We start from the raw sequence: 22,859 nt of genomic DNA, 5'->3' as shown, positions 1-22,859 counted from the left end.
AGCCAGGTGTGGTGGCGCATGCCTGTAATCCCAGCTAATCGGGAGGCTGAGGCAGGAGAATCCACTTCAATTTATTTATTAAAAAATAAACAAAAGAATCTGGCCTGGCATAGTGGCTCATGCCTGTAACTCCAACAGTCTGGGAGGCCAAGAGGGGGAGGATCGCCTGAGCCCAGGAGTTTAAAACCAGCCTGGGCAACACAGTGAGACCCCATTTCTATTATTTAAAAAAGAAAAAAATAGGCCAGGCACGGTGGCTCATGCCTGTAATCCCAGCACTCTGGGAGGTCAAGAGATCGAGACCATCCTGGCTAACACGGTGAAACCCCATCTCTACTAAAAATACAAAAAAAAAAATTAGCCGGGGGTGGTGGCGGGTACCTGTAGCCCCAGCTACTCAGGAGACCGAGGCAGGAGAATGGTGTGAACCTGGGAGGCAAGAGCTTGCAGCGAGCCGAGATTGCACCACTGCACTCCTGGCTGGGCGACAGAGCGAGACTCCGTCTCAAAAAAAAAAAAAAAAAGAAAAGACTCTCAACTAAATTAGGAGGCCCAGAACAGCCACCAAGACAAAGTCTACACCCATAATCGAGGAGAGAACAAGGTATCTAGGGTGCCAAGAAACTCAACTATGAGATCCAATTCCATGCAGCTCAACTGCTTGTACCCTGCATGCCAGGAGCTGAACAAGCTGATACTTTTATTCTCTGCAGCTGTTAAGGGCAGGGTCAGGCCTCTAGCAGCTGATGGACAAGGTTGAACTCCCCTACACCCACACTTCGCTGACAGAAGAATCACAAAGTTATCTGCTGTTCCATGGATATAACCTGCCCATGGAAAGGATGAGTGCTGGTGAACTCAAACACTATAGGACATCAAAATTTATTTGATATCGTCACAATTCTCTTTCAGGTTACCTAAGGCCACGAAGGGAATTAATTGCCCATAGCTGTTTGCACACATCTGTCCTATTCCTATCCTGCTAATTCAGCTGTAAACCCTGTCTTATTTATTTATTTATTTATTTATTTTGAGACGGAGTTTCACTGTTGTCACCCAGGCTGGAGTGCAGTGGCGCAACATTGGCTCACTGCAACCTCTGCCTCTTGGGTTCAAGCGATTAGCCTGCCTCAGCCTCCCAAGTAGCTGGGATTACAGGCACCCGCCACCACGCCCGGCTAATTTTTTGTATTTTTGGTAGAGATGGGGTTCACCATGTTGGCCAGGCTGGTCTCAAACTCCTGACCTTAAGTGATCTGCCTGCCTCAGGCTCTTAAAGTGCTGAGATTACAGACGTGAGCCACTGCGACCAGCCTTAAACCTTGTCTTTTGCCCAGCAGGTAACCAGGACTCTTCACCCTGGAATCTCTTGAAAAGCATGTAATTATTCATAACCAGTCTTCACCACTACTTATAACAGTTCTCTCTCTCCTACAAAAAGGAAAATAAAAAAGCAAAAAAGCCTATACTATAAAGCAGGGATCCCCAATCCCCAACTCCCAGGCTGCAGACTGGGGTAATTAGGAACTGGGCCGCACAGCAGGAGGTGAGCAAACCTGGGCGGCGTGCCAAGTCCTCGTCTATACAATAAATTTTTTTTTAATTAGCCACGCTTGGTGGCGCACACCTGGAATCCCACCCATTCAGGAGGTTGAGGTGGGAGGAATCCTTGAGCTTAGGAGATCAAGGCTGCAGTGTGCTATGATCATGTCACCGCACTCCAGACTGGGCAATAGAGTAAGACCACATCTCCTAAAAAATAAAAAAAAATTAAAAAAACTCTTAACAGTTCCTAAAGAAATTAAACAGTTATGATAAAGACCAAGCAATCCTACTCCTGGGTATGCACCCAAGAGAACTGAAAACACGTTCACCTAAAAATGTGTACATAGGGCCAGGCGTAGTGGCTCAGACCTGTAATCCCAGCACTTTGGGAGGCTGAGGAGGGTGGATCACCAGAAGGTCAGGAGTTTGAGACCAGCCTGGCCAACATGGTGAAACCTCGTCTCTACTAAAAATATAAAAAATTAGCTGGATGTGGTGGCGGGTACCTATAATCCCAGCTCCTCGGGAGGCTGAGGCAGGAGAATTGCTTGAACCCAGGAGGCGGAGGTTGCAATGAGCCAAGATTATGCCACGGCACTCCAGCCTGGACAACAAGAGCAAAACTTCTCAAAAAAAAAAAAAGAAAATGTATACATAGGCCAGGCCCAGTGGTTCACACCTGTAATCCCAATACTTTGGGAGGCCATGGTGGCAGGACCACTTGAGCTCAGGAGTTCGAGACCAGCCTGGGCAGCATAGCAAGACCTTGTCTCTATTTAAAAAAATAAAAAGAAGAAGAAGAAGGAAGAAATGCGGCCAGGCACGGTGGCTCACACCTGTAAACCCAGCACTTTGGGAGGCCAAGGCAGGTGGATCATGAGATCAGGAGTTCGAGATCAGCCTGGCCAACATGGTGAAACCCCATCTCTACTAAAAATACAAAAATTAGGCCGCTGTGGTGGGGGCATCTGTAATCCCAGCTACTCGGGAGGCTGAGGCAAGAGAACTGCTTGAACCCGAGAGGCAGAGGTTGCAGTGAGCTGAGATTGCGCCACTGCACTCCAGCCTGGGTGACAGAGCAAGACTCCATCTCGAAAAAAAAAAAAAAAGAAAGAAATACATACATAGGCCAGGCACGGTGGCTCACGCCTGTAATCCCAGCACTTTGAGAGGCTGTGGCAGGAGAGCAGTGTGGGGCCAGGAGTTCAAGACCAGCCTGGGCAACATAGAGAGACCCTGTCTCTATAAAAAAGTTTAAAAATCAGCCAGGTGAGCTGGGCGCAGTGGCTCACGCCTGTAATCCCAGCACTTTGGGAGGCTGAGGCGGGCAGATCACGGGGTCAGGAGATCGAAACCACCCTGGCTAACACAGTGATACCCCATCTCTACTAAAAATACAAAAACAAAATTAGCCAGGCGTGGTGGCGGGCACCTGCAGTCCCAGCTACTTGGGAGGCTGAGGCAGGAGAATGGCATGAACCCGGAAGGCGGAGGTTGCAGTGAGCCGAGATCGCGCCACTGCACTCCAGCCTGGGCGACAGAGCCAGACTCCATCTCAAAAACAAACAAACAAACAAAAAAACTGGCCCGGTATGATAGAGCACACCTGTGGTCCCAGCTACTCAGAAGGCTGAAATGGGAGGATCACTTGAGCCTGGGAGGTCAAGGCTGCAGTATGCCGTGATCACGCCAGTGCACTCCTAGTACAGTGCCCAAGAGATGAGTGAGACCCTGTTTCAAAAATAAAATAAGGGGCCAGGCACGGTGGCTCACGCCTGTAATCCCAGCACTTTGGGAGGCCCGGGCGCATGGATCACGAGGTCAGGTGATCGAGACCATCCTGACTAACATGGTGAAACCCCGTCTCTACTAAAAGTATTTTTTAAAAATTAGCTGGGCATAGTGGCGGGCGCCTGTAGTCCCAACAACCCAGAAGGCTGAGGCAGGAGAATGGCATGAACCCAGGAGGCAGAGCTTGCAGTGAGCCAAGATCGCACCACTGCACTCCAACCTGGGCGACAGAGCAAGACTCATCTCAAAAAAATTAAACTAAAAATAAAAATAAAAATAAAAATAAAATAAGGGCTAGGCACTGTAGCTCCTGCCTATAATCCCAGCATTTTGGGAGGCCAAGGCAGGCGGATCACCTGAGGTCAGGGTTTCAAGACTAGCCTGGCAAGGTGGGAGTCAGGAGTTTGAGACCAGCCTGGCCAAATGGTAAAACCCTCTCTCTACTAAACATACAAAACTTAGCTGGGCGTGGTGGCACGGACCTGTAATCCTACTACTCGGGAGGCTGAGGCAGAGGAATCGCTTGAACCCAGGAAGCGGAGGTTGCAGTGAGTTGAGATCGCACTACTGCACTCCAGCCTGTGCTACAAGAGCAAAACTCAGTCTCAAAAAAAAAAAAAAAAAAAAAAAAAAAAGGCCAGCTTGGCCAACATGGCAAAACCCCATCTCTACTGAAAATACAAAAATTAGCCAGGCGTGGTGGCATGTGTCTGTAATCTTGGCTCACTGCAACCTCTACTCCCAGGTTCAAGCTATTCTCCTGCCTTGGCCTCCTGAGTAGCTGGGATTACAGATGCCCACCACCACGCCTGGCTAATTTTTGTATTTTTAGTAGAGACAGGTTTCGACATGTTGGCCAGGCTGGTCTCGAACTCCTGACCTCAGGTGATCCACCCACCTCGGCCTCCCAAAGTGCTGGGATTACAGGCATGAGCCACCGCGCCCGGCCTTAACTTGCTTTCCTAAGTAAATTCAAGCGATTATCCTGCCTCAGCCTCCCAGTAGCTGGGATCACAGGTATGTACCACCATGCCCGGCTAATTTTTGAATGTATGAGGCTGAGGCTTCACTGAGCTGAGATCACACCACTGCACTCTGGCCTGGGCAACACAGCAAGACCCTGTCCCAAACCAAAAAAAAAAGAAAGAAAAAGAAAGAAAAAAAGAGGATCTATTTCCTATGTATTAACAAAAAGTGCTAATAGGCCAGGTGTGGTGGTTCATGCCCGTAATCTCAACACCTTGGGAAGCCAAGGAGGGAGGACTTCTTGAGCCCAGGAGTTTGAGACCAGCCTGGGTAACATAGCAAGACCTCCTCATCTCTACTAAAAAATACATTTAAAAATTAGCCAGGTATGGTGGCGCATGCCTGTGGTCCCACCTCCTTGGGAGGCTGAGGCAGGAGGATTGCTTGATCCCAGGATTTCGAGGCTACAGTGAGCTATGATCAGCCTGGGCAACACAGCATGACCCTATAGCACCAAAAAATTTAAAAAGTGCTAATAAGTTGCCAAGTTAACATCCTCATCCATCTCAAATTCTTTCCCTAAACGTAGCTAAACACGGCTCTCTCGCCAACCATGTTCAGCTGCAGGAATCCCCATCTATCCTCTCTTGAAAGGATGAAAGTAAGAACAAATTAAGTCATAGATTTAATACCAACAACACAATAACCTTGGTCTGTGATAAAGACTCAGGCATATTTCTGTCTTTATACACTCACACTCCCTCTGCCCTGAGTCTCCAGCTCTGCATCCACCAAAGTAAGATTAACTTCCCACTAGTTACTCTGTCCCAAGGCTTCACAGGAAAGGGGATAAAGGAGGAAAACCACCTTCCCCCTTTGGCCAGTCAGAAGGAAGGAAGATATCAAAATATAGGCTAATCTACCTCAGCTTTCTTAGGGATACAAGTTCAATAAAACAATTTTTCTTCTACTACAGTCATGATGACCACAACCAGTCACAGAGATTAAGAATCTTTGTTTCTTAGGCTGGGTGTGGTGGCTCATGCCTGTAATTCCAGCACTTTGGGAGGCCGAGGCAGGCGGATCACTTGAGGTCCGGAGTTTGAGATCAGCCTGGCCAACATGTCAAAACCCTATCTTTACAAACAATACAAAAATTAGCTGGGCGTGGTTGCACGCACCTGTAATCTCAGCTAGTCCAGAGGCTGGGGCATGAGAATCACTTGAACCTGGGAGGCAGAGGTTGCAGTGAGCCGCCACTGTACTCTGGCCTGGGCAACAGAGCAAGACCCTGTCTCCAAAAAAAAAAAAAATATATCAACATCTTTGCTTCTTGATACTCTAAGCCACAATGTTTAACTCTTGCTTCTTATTTTCAAGAACAGAAAAACCATGACAGTACTCAACACACAGTACAACTACTATGGAAAACAATTTGGAGGTTCTGGAAAAAACTAAAAATTGAGCTACCATATGATCCAGCAATCTCACTGCTGGGTATATACCCAAAATAAGGGAAATCAGTATATTGAAGAAATATCTGCATTCCTGTTTGTTGCAGCACTGTTTACAATAGCTAAGATTTGGAAGTAACCTAAGTGTCTATCAACAGGTGAATAGATAAAACATGGTACTTATACACAACAGAGTACTACTTAGCCATAAAAAAGAATGAGATCCTGTCATTTGAAACAACATGGATAGAACCGGAGATCATTATGTTAAGCGAAATAACCCAGGAACAGAAAGACAAACATCACATGTTCTCACTTAGTTGTGGGAACTAAAAATCAAAACAATTGAACTCATAATCACAGACAGTAGAAGGATGGAGTACCAGAGGCTAGGAAGGGTAGTGGGGGACTTGGGGGAGGTAGGGATGGTTATTGAGTACAAAAATAATAAGACCCACTATTTGATAGCACAATAGGGTAACTATAGTCAATAACTTAATTGTATACTTTTTTTTTTTCTCCTGAGACAGGGTCTGACTCTTTCGCCCAGGCTGGAGCGCAGTGGTGCAATCTCGGTTCCCTGCAACCTCTGCCTCCTGCGCTCAAGAGATTCTCCCACCTCAACCTCCCAAGCAGCTGCGACTACAGTCAAGCATCAAATCAATTCTTTTTTTTTTTTTTAAACAGAGTTTCACTCTGTTGCCCAGGCTGGAGTGCAGTGGCATGATCTCAGCTCACTGCAACCTCTGCCTCCCAGGTTCAAGCAATTCTCCTGTCTCAGCCTCCCAAGTAGCTGGGATTACAGGCACCCGCCACCATGCCTGGCTAATTTTTGCATTTTTAGTAGAGACGGGGTTTTGTCATGTTGGCCAAGCTGTTCTTGAACTCCTGACCTCAGGTGATCCACCTGCTTCAGCCTCCCAAAGTCCTAGGATCACAGGCATGACCCACCACGCCCGGCTTCAAATCAATTCTTAATGAAGACCAGATGACCTAAAATAATAGTTCTCATTATTCACATCTCTGCATGAACTATTTCAACATTTGGCACTCAAATGTCACAAATTCACAAATTATTTCACAAGTGATTTATAAAAGTTCAACATACCTATTAAGTCATTTTGAGACAGTTACATCGTCTCTAGGTTTTATTACAAGCCTAAAATATAAATACTGATTTAATACTTCAGAAGTTTTTCATTATAGTTCTTCAACTTTCCTCATGAATCCAGGATATCAAGTCCTGGTTTTTCTTTTTTTAGTAAAAGTATATTGCTTTTATTTTACTGACATCCTTATTACTTAATCACTCATGCCAAAAGCAACTTTCTTAAAAATGTCTGTTACCTAAAGAATGTATCTATCAAAACAAAGTCATGCCATCCATTTAAACATTAACACACCTGCCACATAAGTATCTGGTCCAGTTTTAATCCAAATACAAAATTCCTTAAATAAGAAAACACTACACTAATGAGAAATACCCCACATCCTTATATGTCTAAAGAACCACTCAACTGGCTGGGCACAGTGGCTCACGCCTGTAATCCCAGCACTTTGGGAGGCAGAGGCGGGCGGATCACGAGGTCAGGAGATCAAGACCATCCTGGCTAACATGGTGAAACCCTGTTTCTACTAAAAATACAAAAATTAGCCAGGTGTAGTGGCATGAGCCTATAGTCCCAGCTACTGGAGAGGCTGAGGGAGGAGAATTGCTTCAACCTTGGAGGCGGAGGTTGCAGTGAGTCAAGATCACGCCACTGCACTCCAGCCTGGGAAACAGCGAGACTCCATCTCAAAAAAAAAAACAAAAACAAAAAACGAATCGCTCAACTGTTCTCTACATCCGGATTACTCTCGAAAACAAAGGCTCAGAAAAATTACCTTCCAAGCACTCCTGAAACTTCATGTTCTATCTTGTAAGCAACAACTACATAAACTGTATTTCACAAAATGAATACATTCACTGCCTCCTTTTCCTCACTAAACATCTCCTTAACCTTCTTTATTCTGGTTTCCATCACCCTATCACTCTAACAGTAGGAAAAATGCTACTCCCTAGGTCACCACTGGTCTCCTAATTGTCAAATCTTTCTTCTGTTCTCATTCTTTCATCTGTCTCTGTCATTCAAAACATTTCATACGGCTAGGCACGGTGGCTCACGCCTGTAATCCCAGCACTTTGGGAGGCCGAGGCGGGCGGATCACCTGAGGTCAGGAGTTCAAGACCAGCCTGGCCAACATGGTGGAACCCCATCTCTACAAAAGTACAAAAATTAGCCGGGCATGATGGCGGGTGCCTGTAATCCCAACTACTTGGGAGGCTGAGGTGGGAGAACAGCTTGAACCTGGGAGGTGGAGGTTGCAGTGAGCCGAGATCGCGCCACTGCACTCCAGTCTGGGTGACAGAGCAAGACTCCATCTAAAAAAAAATATATATATATATATATAGATATATATAGAAATATATATATAAAGATTAGCCAGGTGTGTGGTGGCACGTGCCTGTAATTCCAACTACTCAGAGGAGGCTGAGGCACAAGAATCACTTGAACCTGGGAGGCAGAAGTTGCAGTGAGTCGAGATCGTGCCACAGTACTCCAGCCTGGGATATAAAGCGAGACTCCATCTCAAAAATAAAGAAAGAAATAAACAAACACTATCAACAAAAACTGTCAACTTCTGTTCACAAACCATCAACTCCTCAACAAAATGCAAACTGTTTATTCCTTCCAATCCCTACACTTGGTCAAACCAGCCTTGGTATTCTCCTAAATTGTCCCTGCCTTTTTGCCTTCACGTTCCACAGGCATGTTTACTCAAGGACATACTGCACATTCTCTCTTTTTTTTTTGAGTGGGGGAAATCGCTTGAGCCCAGGTAGGTTAAGGCTGCAGTGAGCCTGATCACATCACTGCATTCCTGAGTGACAGAGTAAGACCCTGTCTCAAACAAAATAGAACAAAGCAAAATAACAGCAAATTCTAATAAAACTAAACTCTGAATACAACATTTAAAGTGTTTTAACAATTTAATTGTAACTTCAGGAATTTGATACTTTTTTTTTTTTTTTTGAGACGGAGTTTCACTCTTGTTGCCCAGGCTGGAGTACAATGGCATCTCGGCTCACTGCAACCTCCGCCTCCCAGGTTCAAACGATTCTCCTCCTCCTCAGCCTCCCAAGTAGCTGGGATTACAGGTACCCACCGCCATGCCCGGATAATTTTTTATAATTTTAGTAGAGATGGGGTTTCTCCATGTTGGTCAGGATGGTCTCAAACTCCCGACCTCAGGTGATCTGCCCGTCTCGGCCTCCCAAAGTGCTAGGATTACAGGCGTGAGCCACCGTGCCCAGCCTTGATACTTGATTCTATAGGAAGAATCTAAGAAAACTAAGGCTCAGCCTCCCCAGCTGAAGGAATCCTTGCCAAATACTCAAGCTCAATTCAACAATGCTTTTCTCTGTCACAGCCAGCAGTACCCTGGAATCCTATACACACATTTAAACTGTGTGTGTCTGCTCACCAACATGTAAGCAACTGAAGATCAGGAACCTACATTATTCATCTGTATTCTAGCATCTAACATTGTTGACAACTGGCAGCAATAAATATTCGTTCAAGTGAACACCTATAGAGTAGCATATACCATTTGCGCAGGGAGAACCATCATTCAGGCCTAATCTGCAGTAATGTAAACTTAGCATTCACAGAAATAACAGAGAATATACTACCTTAAGTTTTTCTCGATTTTTTTTTTTTTTTTTTTTTTAGACAAGGTCTCATTCTGTCTGCCCAGGCTGGAGCACAGTGGTGTGATCTCAGGTACCTCACTGACCTCTGCCTCCCCTCCAGGGTTCCAGCAATTCTCCCGCCTCAGCCTCCCAAGTAGGTGGGACTATAGGCATGTGCCACCACACCCAGCTTTTTTTTTTTTTTTTTTTTTTGAGAGAGTCTCGCTCTATCACCCGGGCTGGAGTGCAGTGGCACAATCTCGGCTCGCTGCAACCTCCGACTTCTGGGATCAAGCGATTCTCCTGCCTCGGCCTCCGGATTAGCTGAGATTACAGAGGCGTGCCACCATGCCTGGCTAATTTTTTGTATTTTTAATAGAGATGGGGTTTCACCGTTTTAGCCAGGATGGTCTTGATCTCCTGAACTCGTGATCCACCCGCCTCGGCCCCCCAAAGTGCTGGGATTACAGGCGTGAGCCACCGCGCCCAGCCCACACCCAGCTAATTTTTGTATTTTTTGGTAGAGGTAGGGTTTCACCATGTTGGCCAGGCTGGTCTCAAACGCCTGACCTCAAGTGATCCACTTGCCTTGGTCTCCCAAAGAGCTGGGATTACAGGAGAGAGCCACTGTGCCCAGCCCATATACTACCTTAAGTTTTTACTAATGTAATTGTTGCCTCACTCCCACAAATCAAAGGAAACTTTCATCAGTGTTTCAAAACTTAGGGTTGGCATAGCAGTCATGGAATACATATTTTTAGACTTTCCAAAAGCCCCAAAAAGTTACATTTTATCCTACAATAAATTAGCAATTTACTTAGCATTGATGAAAATTACCTGAACTAAGTAACAGCAGTAGTTATTTCTTATCAGATGACCTGACTGGCAATTGTATCTGATAAATAATTGAGAAAATAATCATCTGAGAAAAGGATTATCATTCAGTAGTGTACTTCAGTCACAATATGTAAATACACAAACCCTGACTGGATGGGAAAAGAGGCTATAAAAATACTTCAGTGACAATATGTAAATACAGAAACCCCGACTGGATTGGAAAGAGGCTATAAAAATACATTTTGTGGGCCTACAGCAGCTGCTCACACCTATAATCCCAACACTTTGGGAGGCTGAGGTGAGCACTTGAACCCAGAAGTTGAAGACCAGCCTGTGCAATATGATGAAACCCTGTCTCTACAAAAAAAAAAAAAAAAAAAAAAAAAATTAGCTAGGCACAGTGGCACAAATCTGTAGTCCCAGGTACCCAAGAGGCTAAGGTGGATCATCTGAGCACGGGAAGTTCAAGGCTGCAGTGAGCTAGGATTGCACCACTGCACTCCAGCCTGGGTGACAGAGTGAGACCTTATCTCAAAAAAAAAGGTCGGGCACGGTGGCTCCTGCCTGTAATCCCAGCACTTTGAGAGGCTGAGGTGGGAAGATCATGAGGTCAGGAGTTCAAGACCAGCCTGGCCAACATAGTGAAACTCTGTCTCTATTAAAAATACAAGCCTCCCCTCTCCCCACGGTCTCCCTCTGATGCCAAGCCAAAGCTGGATTGTACTGCCGCCATCTCGGCTCACTGCAACCTCCCTGCCTGATTCTCCTGCCTCAGCCTGCCGAGTGCCTGGGATTGCAGGCACGCACCGCCACACCTGACTGGTTTTCGTATTTTTTTGGTGGAGACGGGGTTTCGCTGTGTTGGCCGGGCTGGTCTCCAGCTGCTAACCGCGAGTGATCTGCCAGCCTAGGCCTCCTGAGGTGCCGGGATTGCAGACGGAGTCTCATTAACTCAGTGCTCAATGTTGCCCAGGCTGGAGTGCAGTGGCGTGATCTCGGCTCGCTACAACCTCCGCCTCCCAGCCGCCTGCCTTGGCCTCCCAAAGTGCCGAGATTGTAGCCTCTGCCCGGCCGCCACCCCGTCTGGGAAGTGAGGAGCGTCTCTGCCTGGCCACCCATCATCTGGGATGTGAGGAGCCCCTCTGCCCTGCTGCCCAGACTGGGAAGTGAGGAGCGCCTCTTCCTGGCCGCCATCCCGTCTAGGAAGTGAGGAGCGTCTCTGCCCGGCCGCCCATCGTCTGAGATGTGGGGAGCGCCTCTGCCCCGCCACCCCGTCTGGGATGTGGGGAGCGCCTCTGCCCCACCACCCCATCTGGGATGTGAGGAGCGCCTCTGCCTGACCGCGACCCCGTCTGGGAGTTGAGGAGCGTCTCTGCCCGGCCGACCCGTCTGAGAAGTGAGGAGCCCCTCCGCCCAGCAGCCGCCCCATCTGGGAAGTGAGGAGCCCCTCCGCCCAGCAGCCACCCCGTCTGGGAAGTGAGGAGCCCCTCCGCCCGGCAGCCACCCCGTCTGGGAAGTGAGGAGCGTCTCCGCCCGGCAGCCGGCCCGTCCAGGAGGTGGGGGGCAGCCCCCGCCCAGCCAGCTGCCCCGTCCGGGAGGGAGGTGGGGGGCAGCCCCCGCCCGGCCAGCCGCCCCGCTGGGGAGGTGGGGGGCACCTCCGCCTGGCCGCCGCCCCATCCGGGAGGTGGGGGGGCGCCTCTGCCCGGCCACCCCTTCTGGGAAGTGAGGAGCCCCTCTGCCCGGCCGCCACCTCATCTGGGAGGTGTACCCAACAGCTCATTGAGAACGGGCCATGATGACGATGGCGGTTTTGTCGAATAGAAAAGGGGGAAATGTGGGGAAAAGATAGAGAAATCAGATTGTTGCTGTGTCTGTGTAGAAAGAAGTAGACATAGGAGACTCCATTTTGTTCTGTACTAAGAAAAATTCTTCTGCCTTGGGATGCTGTTAATCTATAACCTTACCCCCAACCCCGTGCTCTCTGAAACATGTGCTGTGTCCACTCAGGGTTAAATGGATAAAGGGCGGTGCAAGATGTGCTTTGTTAAACAGATGCTTGAAGGCAGTTAAGAGTCATCACCACTCCCTAATCTCAAGTACCCAGGGACACGAACACTGCAGATAAACAAGTGAACAAGGGTCTCTGGTTTTCCTAGGCAGAGGTCCCTGCGGCCTTCCGCAGTGTTCATCTGCTGACCTTCCCTCCACTATTGTCCTATGACCCTGCCAAATCCCCCTCTGCGAGAAACACCCAAGAATGATCAATAAATACTAAAAAAAAAAAAAAAAAAAAAATACAAGCCGCACACAGTGGCTCACGTCTGTAATCCCAACACTTTGGGAGGCCGAGGCGGGCGATCACCTGAGGTCGGGAGTTCAAGACCAGCCTGATGAACATGAAGAAACCCCGCCTCTACTAAAAGTACAAAATTAGCCGGGCATGGTGGCACATGCCTGTAATCCCAGCTACTTGGGAGGCTGAGGCAGGAGAATCACTTGAACCCAGGAGGCGGAGGTTGCGTTGAGCCAAGATCACGCCATTGCACACTAGCCTGGGCGACAAGAGCTAGACTCCGTCTCACAAAAAAAAAAAAAAATTAGCCAGGTGTGGTGGCACGTGCCTGTAGTCCCAGCTACTAGGGAGGCTGGGGCAGAAGAATCCCTTAAACTCGGGAGGCGGAGGTTGCAGTGAGCCGAGCCCACGCCATTGCACTCCAGCCTGGGTGACAGAATGAGACTCTGTCTCAAAAAAAAAAAAAAAGCAAAAGGGACAGAAATCAAACACACAGGCCAGCCAACTAGAAGACTAAATATAATGGCAGACATATATCCAAAATATCTGTAATTACAACAGATATGAATGGTCTCCATGCTCTAGTTAAAGAGGTTAGCTGATGGCTCACTCCTACAATCCCAGCACTTTGTGAGGGTGAGGTGGGAAGATCACTTGAGCCCAGGAGTTCACGACCAGCCCAGCCAACATAGCGATACACTCTAATTAATTAAAAAGAAGTTAGCAAGTTGCTAACTTAACAAAGCAAAATCCAGCTATGTGGCGTTCATGAAAGATATATCTAGAACATCCCACTACAATTGGCTAAAACTAAAAAGGCAACATAAAATGTTGACAAGGATGTAGAACTCTTAAACCACTCAGTCTTTGAGAATGAATTCCCAATTCTTAGGGCATCCACTGTGTGTATAAGCTGAACTTTTTCCAGACACCTAGAATGAAATTCATTATGTACCATCCTTGACAGATTTGAGAAAATAGTCACTCAACTTTCTGTGTTCTGTGGTTCAGCTGACAAGCCTGAGAACAACTGTGCAACATGTGGAAAACACTTTAGCATTACTTAGTAAAGTTACACATACCCTACATACAAACCAAAAATTCCACTCTCAGTTATGTAGTCTTGAGAAAATGGACTTTGTTTGTTGTGGGCAGGGTGGCAAATGTCCACATGAGGACAAGTACAATTGGTAATCTCAAAAAACTGGAAATGAGACAAGTATCCATCAACAATGAAATAGACAACATATGGCACATCCTTACACAATGTAACCTCATACTACTATAAGAAATGAACGGGCCGGGCGCGATGGCTAACACCTGTAATCCCGGCACTTTGGGAGGCCGAGGTGGGCAGATCGCTGGAGGTCAGGAGTTCGAGACCAGCCTGCCCAACATTGTGAAACCACAGCTCTACTAAAAATGCAAAAAAAAAAAAAAAAAATTAGCTAGGCATGGTGGTGCCTGCCTGTAATCCCAGCTACTTGGGAGGCTGAGGCAGGAGAATTGCTTGAACCCAGGAGGCAGAGGTTGTAGTGAGCCAAGATTGCACCATTGCACTCTAGCCTGGGCAACAAGAGCAAACTCCAACTCAAAAAAAAAAAAAAAAAAAAAAAAAAAACAAGAGTCCATGACCAGCCTGGCCAACATGGTGAAACCCCGTCTCTACTAAGAATACAAAAATTAGCTGAGCATGGTGGCAGGTGTCTGTAATCCCAGCTACTCGGGAGGCCGAGGCAGGAGAATTGCTTGAACCCAGGAGGCAGAGGCTGCAGTGAGCTGAGAAGCCGAGATCGTGCCACTGGCATTCCAGCCTGGGCAAAAGAGCAAGACTCCGTCTTATAAAACAAAACAAAGAAAAAAGAAATCTACATGGGGGCTGGGTGCAGTGGCTCATGACTGTAATACCAGAACTTTGGGAGGCCGAAGCAGGCAGATCACCTGAGGTCAAGAGTTCGAGACCAGCCTGGCTAACACAAGGAAACCCCGTCTCTACCAAAAAATACAAAAATTAGCCAGGCATGGTGGCGGGCACCTGTAGTCCCAGCTATTTGGGAGGCTGAGGAAGGAGAATCGCTTGAACCCGGGAGGTGAATGTTGCAGTGAGCCAAGATCAAGCCACTGCACTCCAGCCTGAGCAACAGACTGAGACCCTATCTCAAAAAAAAAGAAATCAACATGGATAAATCTCAAGCATGTAAGAGTGAAAGAATCAAGCATCAGAAGAATCATACAATTCTTACATTGAGAATAAGACTGAAAATGGGCACTATTAAACCATATGTTGCTTATGGATATACATATAAGGTAAAATTATTGTAAAAAAGTAACAGTAGGCTGGGGCGGTGGCTCATGCCTGTAATCCCAGCACTTTGGGAGCTCAGGTGGGCGGATCATGAGGTCAGGAGTTTGAGACCAGCCTGGCCAACACAGTGAAACCCCATCTCTACCAAAAATACAAAAAATTAGCCAGGCGTGGTGGCGGGCACCTATAATCCGAGCTACTCGGGAGATGGAGGCTGGAGATTCGCTTGAACTTGGGAGGTGGAGGTTGCAGTGAGCTGAGATCGGGCCACTACACTTCAGCCCAGGCAATAGTGCAAGACTCCGTCTCAAAAAAAAAAAAAAGGAACAGTAGAACCTGCAGAGTGACTCATACCTATAATCCCAGGACTCTGGGAGGCCAAGCAGGAGGATCACTTGAGTCCAGGAGTTCAAGACCACCCTGGGCAACATAGCTAGACCTTGTCTCTATTTTAAAACAACAACACAAACGAATAGTAAACCTATAATGTAGGGTAATGGTTACCTCAAGGAAAGCGAAAAGAAATGCCTTGGGAGCTGGCATACACAGGAGACTTCCAGGTAGCAGTAATGTCCTATTTCTTGGTTGTTCATTTTACTTTTTTTTTTAATTTTACATATGGGGCCAGGCATTAAGCTCACACCTGTAATCTCAGCACTTTAGTAGGCCAAGGCAGGAGGATCACTTTAGCCTAAGAGACCAGCCTGGGCAACATAGCAAGACTTCTCTCTACAAAAAGAAAAATTAGCTGAGCATGGTGATGCATCCCTGTGGTCCAAGCTACTCAGGAGGCTGAGGTGGGAGGATGCCTTAATCCTGGGAGATAGAGGCTGCAGTGAGCCATGATCATGCCAAGACACTCCATCCTGGGCGACAAAGCAAAACCCTGTCTCCAAAAAAAACAACTCTACATATGTGTTTACCCCCAACCACCTTCTACGTTATACAATGACAACTCTACATGTTTTTATGCCTCATATATCATCTACGGTATGTATGCTGTTTTTTGGGTTTTTCTTCTGAGACAGGGTCTGTCACCCAGGCTGAAGTGCAGTGGCACAATCACAGCCCACTGCAGTCTCAACCACCCAGGCTTAAGCAATCCTCCAACCTCAGCCTCCTGAGTAGCTGGGACTACAAGCACACCACGCCCAGCTAATTTTTGTATTTTTAGTAAAGACAGGGTTTTGCCACATTGTCTAAGCTGCTCTCCAACTCCTGGGCTCAAGTGATTCACCTGCCTCGGCCTCCCAAAGTGCTGGGATTACAGGCATGAGCCACCACACCCAAACTATGCTGTATTTTTCAATAAAAATCAGCAAGTATGCCAAGTATGATCCTATTTATTTATTGAGATAGGGTCTCACTCTGTCACCCAAGCTGGAGTGCAATGGCACAATCATAGCTCACTGTGGCCTCAACCTCCTGGACTCAAGCGATCCTCCCACCTCAGCCTCACAAGTAGATGGGACTCTGGGTACATGCAATCATGCCCAGTTAATTTTTACATTTTTTTTTTTATAGAGACAGGGTCTCACTATATTGCCCACGCTGGTCTCGAACTCCTGCTCAAGAAATCCTTCCACCTCAGCCTCCCAAAGCGTTGGAATTACACGCAGGAGCCATGCAGCCAGGCTCCAACTTTTTTTTTTTTTTAAACATATACTCCATGTTTTAGGGGGAAAAAAAAAGGCCAGGCACAGTGGTCCACAACTGTAATCTCAGCACTTTGGGAGGCCGAAGCAGGTGGATCACCTGAGGTCAGGAGTTCAAAACCAGCATGGCCAAAATGACAAAATCCTCTCTCTACAAAAAGTACAAAAATTATCAGAGCATGGTGGCAGGCTAATCGCTTGAACCCAGTAGGCGGAGGTTGCAGTGAACAGAGATCACACCACTGCACTCTGGCCTGGGTGACAGAATGAAACTCCATCTCAAAAAAAAAAAAAAAAAATTAGCCGGGCGCGGTGGCTCACGCCTGTAATCCCAGCACTTTGGGAGGCCGAGGCGGGCAGATCACGCACGAGGTCAGGAGATCAAGACCATCCTGGCTAACATGGTGAAACCTTGTCTCTACTAAAAATACAAAAAATTAGCCAGGCTTGACAGCACATGCCTGTAGTCCCAGCTACTCGGGAGGCTGAGGCAGGAGAATGGCGTGAACCTGGGAGGCGGAGCTTGCAGTGAGCCGAGATAGCGCCACTGCACTCCAGCCTGGGCAACAGAGCAAGACTCCATCTCGAAAAAAAAAAAAAAAATTAGCTGGGCGTGGTGATGCATGCCTGTAGTCCCAGCTGCTTGGGAAGTTGAGGCACAAGAATCACTTAAGCCAGGGAGGCAGAGGTTACAGTGAGCCAAGGCACCACAGCACTCCAGCCTGGGCGACAGAGAAAGACTGTCTCAAGAAAATAAAAATAAAAGAAGAAGCCAGGTGTGGTGGCTCACGCCCATAATCCCAGCACTTTGGGAGGCCAAGGCAGGCGGATCACCTGAGGTCAGGAGTTCCAAGACCAATATGGCCAACATGGTGAAATCCCATCTCTACTAAAATTACAAAAATTAGCCAAGTGTGTTGGCAGGCGCCTGTAACCCCAGCTACTCAGGAGGCTGAGGCAGGAGCATCGCTTGAACCCGGTGGGCAGAGGTTGCAGTGGGCGAAGGTCGCACCACTGCACTCCAACCTGGGTGACAGAGCGAGACTCCATCTGTAAATAAATAAATAAATGAAGAGTATTACCTAGTCTTAAATAAAACACCTACTCTACTCCTTAATGTGAGCCCTATTTCATACTTCAAATCCAAATAGTTAACTGGATTCCAATTCAATTATGCTATGTCCAGCATGAAAATGAGTTATCAAAAAATGGAAACTTATCAAACATTGTTTACAAACGGGTAAAAAAAGGCTGGGCGCCATGGCTCACCCCTGTAATCCCAGCACTTTGGGAGGCCGAGGCGGGCGGATCACGAGGTTAGGAGATCAAGACCATCTGGCTAACACTATGAAACCCCGTCTCTAATAAAAAATACAAAAAATTAGCCGGGCGTGGCGGCAGGCGCCAGTAGTCCCAGGTACTCGGGAGGCTGAGGCAGGAGAATGGCATGAACCCGGAAGGCGGAGCTTGAAGTGAGCCGAGATTGCACCACTGCACTCCAATTTGGGCAACAGTGAGACTGTCTTCAAAAAAAAAAAAAAAAAAAAATGGGTAGAAAAAAATAAAAATTAAAAAAAAATTTTTTTTTTGAGACGGAGTCTTGCTCCATCCAGGCTGGATGAAGTCCAATGGCACATGGCTCACAGCAACCTCCGCCTCCCGGGTTCAAGCAATTCTACTGCCTCAGCCTCTGGAGCAGCTGGGACTACAGGCACACGCCACCACACCAGGCTCATTTTTGTATTTTTAGTAGAGACGGGGTTTCACCATGTTGGTTAGGTTACTCTCGAACTCCCGACCTCGTGACCCGCCCGCCTCGGCCTCCCAAAGTGCTGGGATTACAGACATGAGCCACCGTGCCCAGTCACAAAAGAAAATGTTTAAGGAGCATCTTTGAGAAACTTAAAAAATGTCAAGTAAACTCAGCAGGAAATATCAGCATAAGTGGTTTACATTAAAATTGTAAAAACTAATCTGATAAATTTGATTCTTTGAGTTAGTAAAAAAAGGATCCTATTCCTAAATACTTGATAGTTGGGGCAAAATTACTTCAAAATCTACCACAAAGATTACATGGTGATATTCCCTACATGTCCTCCCTCTCTTTGCCTTCCTTCAGGTTATATCTCCCACTCTTTGGAAAAAACGGCTGCTTCTAAAATCTATCAGAGATCTACTAACTTACCAGTCAACACCATGGGTACCATAACACTTAGCTTTTAAGAACGCTCCATTTACTCAAAATAACAACTAAGAATGAACGGGTATTTGCTGACATACAGGTTTCTCACAAGGAAAAATAGACAGATGTGCTTAAGGGCAGAGAACCTTACAATCTGTAAATGCCTGCAGACTGCTTCTTTAGAGCAGGCATTAACCCTCGCTAATATACTTAACCACCCCCACCCCCCAACCCCACAAAGTGTCTTATTAACAAAGGAAATCTTAACAATAAGTCATCATTTAAAAAAAAAAAAAAGAGGACTGGGAAATCAACAATTCAAAGCTAACATTTTAGAAGTAAAGGCTTCATGCCGGGCGGGGTGGCTCACGCCTGTAATCCCAGCACTCTGGGAGGCGGGCGGATCACGGGGTCAGGAGATCAAGACCATCCCGGCTAACACAATGAAACCCCATCTCTACTGAAAAATACAAAAAATTAGCCGGGCGTGGTGGTGGGTGCCTGTAGTGCCAGCTACTCGGGAGGCTGAGCCAGGAGAATGGCGTGAACCCAGGAGGCGGAGCTTGCAGTGAGCTGAGATCAGACCACTGCACTCCAGCCTGGGCAACAGAACGAGACTCCATCTCAAAAAAAAAAAAAAAAAAAAAAAAAAAAAAAAAAAAAAAAGGCTTCACTTCAGACCACTCCAAACCTTCAAGAAAGGTTTGTACTTTCTACACATATTTTATACTTAAGAGGGTAGATACCGGGACCAGTTCCCATCACAATACAAGTACATACTGAAATAAACCTATTAGTCTCCATGTTCTCACACCATTTCTCCCCATACAATAAAAGTCACTCAGGCTAATACTAAGAGAGACACTCCTGGTGATCACTACATAGACTGCACTAGTAACCAGGAAAGGGAAGCAGAGGTGTTATTGTTGTTCCAATATAGTTCTAAAGGCAACTCCATGTGACTACTGCTGATCCAGCCCACATTTAAAGGGAGGACAGAGGAAACCAGAGCAGCAGGAAACAGGCAGGAGAGGCAATTACCACAACCCTTTCCCATGGCCTCATTCTCTCCCATGCCACCACTTTCGGGCATATTTCAATCACAACAAAAACCTTCCTTCTCTGAAAGGTTTCATAATTATTGAGGGTGAGAGGCAACAGGGAAGCAAATGGGGGAAATCAGCGCTGTGGGAAAATCTCTCGTCACACGTATCAACTAGCCATAAGTAGGAAAATCAGGAGTACGCTGGCAGCAAGCAAAAGGGCAGTTTGGGAAACTAATCACTTCTGCCTAATGATAAGAGAAGCCTTCAAAGCAATGGAAGGACAACCCTAGCGAAGGGGCTCCACAGGTGAGTGTACTGAAAGAAACTATCATCTCCAGGGAGTGGAATACATTCCCTTTCCTGAGGTAAAAGGGGAACACACCAATGTAGGATACGGGAGAGCTTAGGTATCATGTTCAACTTCCTTCCACCTTTCACAAACTGGCACTAAAACGGATACACAATTCACAGTGAAAAGTGAGGAATGCAATAACTAGTCGCATATCCCTTGTTGAAAAAAGTGCTGTCACAACGGAAGAGGAATATAAGAACTGGGTTCACCCAAGAAATTATATGCCCTTCAAATAAAAGATAATCTTTGGATACCTTATGGAGACCTGAAAAAACCCTCAACTAGCTGAGCACCGTGGTGCACACCTGTAATCCCAGATACTCAGGAGGCTGAGGTGAAAGAATCGCTTAAACCCAGGAGCTGGAGGCCAGCCTGGGCAACATATGGAGACCATATCTCTAAAATTAATAGTAATTTTTTAAAATCTCTCAACTGTGAGGATACACTGGTGCTGTAGAAAGATAATAAGCCTAAATACTGGCAAACCATATACCTTCCTTGAATGTGAGGTAAAAACAATATCCAATAGAAGCGGTAGTAAATGACTGGATTACATCAAACAGGAAATAACAGTAATAATGATGGGATCAACCCCTAAAGCGAGCAAGCATTAGAGACCAGAGTGGTGACAGTTGAGATGCGTGGGCAACTAATTAGACTAAAAACTCAGGGGAAAATGTGGAAAAGCCGAGTGGGAAAGTGATTCAGAGGCAAACAGAACTGAGTTGTAATGCACCAATGAAAGAATAACATTTTGAGTATGTATTATTAACAGAGCGAGCTTTGCGGTTTACAAAGCGCTCAAAAACCTACATTAAATAATGAACTGTGATATAACCAGACTACAGGAACGGCGGGTGTGGAGGAAAACTGAGTCCCAATTGAGACCAATGCCCTATAGAATTGAAAAGAAGTAGAACTGAACTGTGACTCCGGGTAAGCCAGGAAAGGTTAGAGAGCGCATAAGTTGGGGCTATAACAGGGCCAATCCCAAGACTAGCTACGGGCGTGAAAGCGGAAAGGTGATGAGATGGGACCGACAGCGTGGCGGGGAAGCTCCAGTCTACTGGCAGGCACCGAGGTGGGAGAGAAAACCACACCCTCCAGGGCAGAAACCCGAAAGGGGGGAGGGGAGGCACCCCTGGGGCTGGGTGGGGCCCGGCCGACCTGGACGGGGGAAAGTAGGAAGAAGCACAGGGCAACGTGAGGGGAAGAGGAAGGAGGGAGCCCGGGCCTGGACGTAGAGGGACCGTGGACCTGGCGAGTGAAGCTCGGCCCGGTCCTCACGGGTGGGCGCCGGGGCAGTCTGCAGGCGGTGGGGTTTCAGACGAGCTGAATCCAGAACTAGAAAGCACACGCTGCAGCGCTCAGGGCCCTGGAACAGAGAAGGAGAGGGAGAGGATGGCAATTACCGCTGCTGCTCGCGGAGGACTTAAGACCCGCTGCCGCCGCCGCCGCTCGTTACCTGCCAATGTGCCTCTTACAAAGCGGCGGCGGCGGCACAGGCTGCCCAACCCGTCACGTGACCTCGCGTCACGGGCGAAGGAGGAGCCACAACACGTCGCTCGTGCGCGGCTTCAGAGCCAGCCTAGGCGGCGCACAGCCTCTTCCAGCCACCACCTCCACCCCAACCCCGCGAGGCCAACCGCGTGGAGGTGGGGACCACAGAAAGGAACAAATAAGGGAGACTTGATAATATGTATTGTACTCGGAGTCATCAGGAGAGTATTACCCACCGCATACAAGGTGCCCACAACTGCAGCTCGTCGTCGCGCCGTGATGACCTCACAAAGCACCACAGGTTACTCCCCTGTGGCCGCCCTGTGCTCATCACGTGATGTGGTCCAACCACTCAGGGCAAGCCTGGCCTCCCAAATGTTGCACGAGGGGACCACGACTCCCAACATGCTGCACAGCCCAGGCGACCCCTACCGCAGCCCTTCTCCAGCGGGCTTCTAGACGAACCCCCTAGAGACCTTAGTGCCGAGGGAAGGCCGGGACGGAAAGCGGACTAAGCTGGCTTGAAGGACTAATACCATTGGATGCCGCCCGCCAGGTGGCGGAGCGTGGTGCCTGCTGGGAGGTGTAGTCCTGGCGGGGGGTGGGGTTCCGCTCCCACGTTCCTGGGCTCGCTCTGCGCCCTGCCCCCTGCGCGGGAAAACGCCAACGGCTAGCAGCGAGAGCCTCGGCAAGGCGGAAGGTGCGCCCACTTTTAGTCTTTTTCAGTGCGATTTTACTTTTGCCCTCCCAAGCCCCTTCTGGGTGAAAAGACTAGAATCTACTGAACGCCTACACCAAGTCAGCCGTTTATTTCTGTTATATCATATAATCAACTCCTTGAGTCCAGGATTTTCCCTATTTAAGGATTAAAAAAAAAGAACCTTAGAGTTGTTTGTTGACCGAAGAGACCCAGGTTTTCTGTCTTTAGAAAATTAATGACCTCCTCTCAATAGGATCTGACCTGTTGTCAACTCCAAGAATTACGAATAAATAAGATGATGGTTTATAATTGTAGCATGGTGTTTTAAAGTATTTTACATTTACTGGCCTGTTTGGATGTGAGGGCGTTCTGGCTATCTTGTCACCCCATAGATCCCCAGGGCTGATTCGGCTGATCTGGCTGTCTAGGCGGGTGGCCCCTTCCTCCCGCACCTCTCCATGTGCGTCCCTCCCGAAGCTGCATATTCGGTCGAAAAGGAG

At 47.5% G+C, this 22,859-nt stretch overlaps 1 protein-coding gene across 22 annotated transcripts in view; it reads right to left on the bottom strand.

The window, feature by feature from the left end:
• The window catches only part of UBAP2 (ubiquitin associated protein 2), a 127,480-nt gene extending 105,532 nt beyond the window's left edge, over positions 1-21,948 (bottom strand). For 7 of the 22 annotated variants that reach the window (XM_055117303.3, XM_055117302.3, XM_055117304.3 and 4 more), the window contains exon 1: positions 21,572-21,687. The gene's annotated coding sequence lies outside the window, so the exon portion shown is untranslated. Of the gene's footprint in view, positions 1-21,326; positions 21,535-21,571; positions 21,698-21,895 lie in introns of those variants that run through there. The other 15 variants (XM_055117306.3, XM_057303164.2, XM_063594439.1 and 12 more) reach the window with 14 other exon arrangements.
• Between the last annotated feature and the right edge of the window lie 911 nt (positions 21,949-22,859).

This window comes from Pan paniscus, chromosome 11 (assembly GCF_029289425.2).
Source record: "Pan paniscus chromosome 11, NHGRI_mPanPan1-v2.0_pri, whole genome shotgun sequence".
Taxonomy (NCBI): Eukaryota; Metazoa; Chordata; class Mammalia; order Primates; family Hominidae; genus Pan; species Pan paniscus.
Note: the sequence above shows the minus strand (reverse complement) of the source record. Positions and strands in the feature narration are given on the sequence as shown.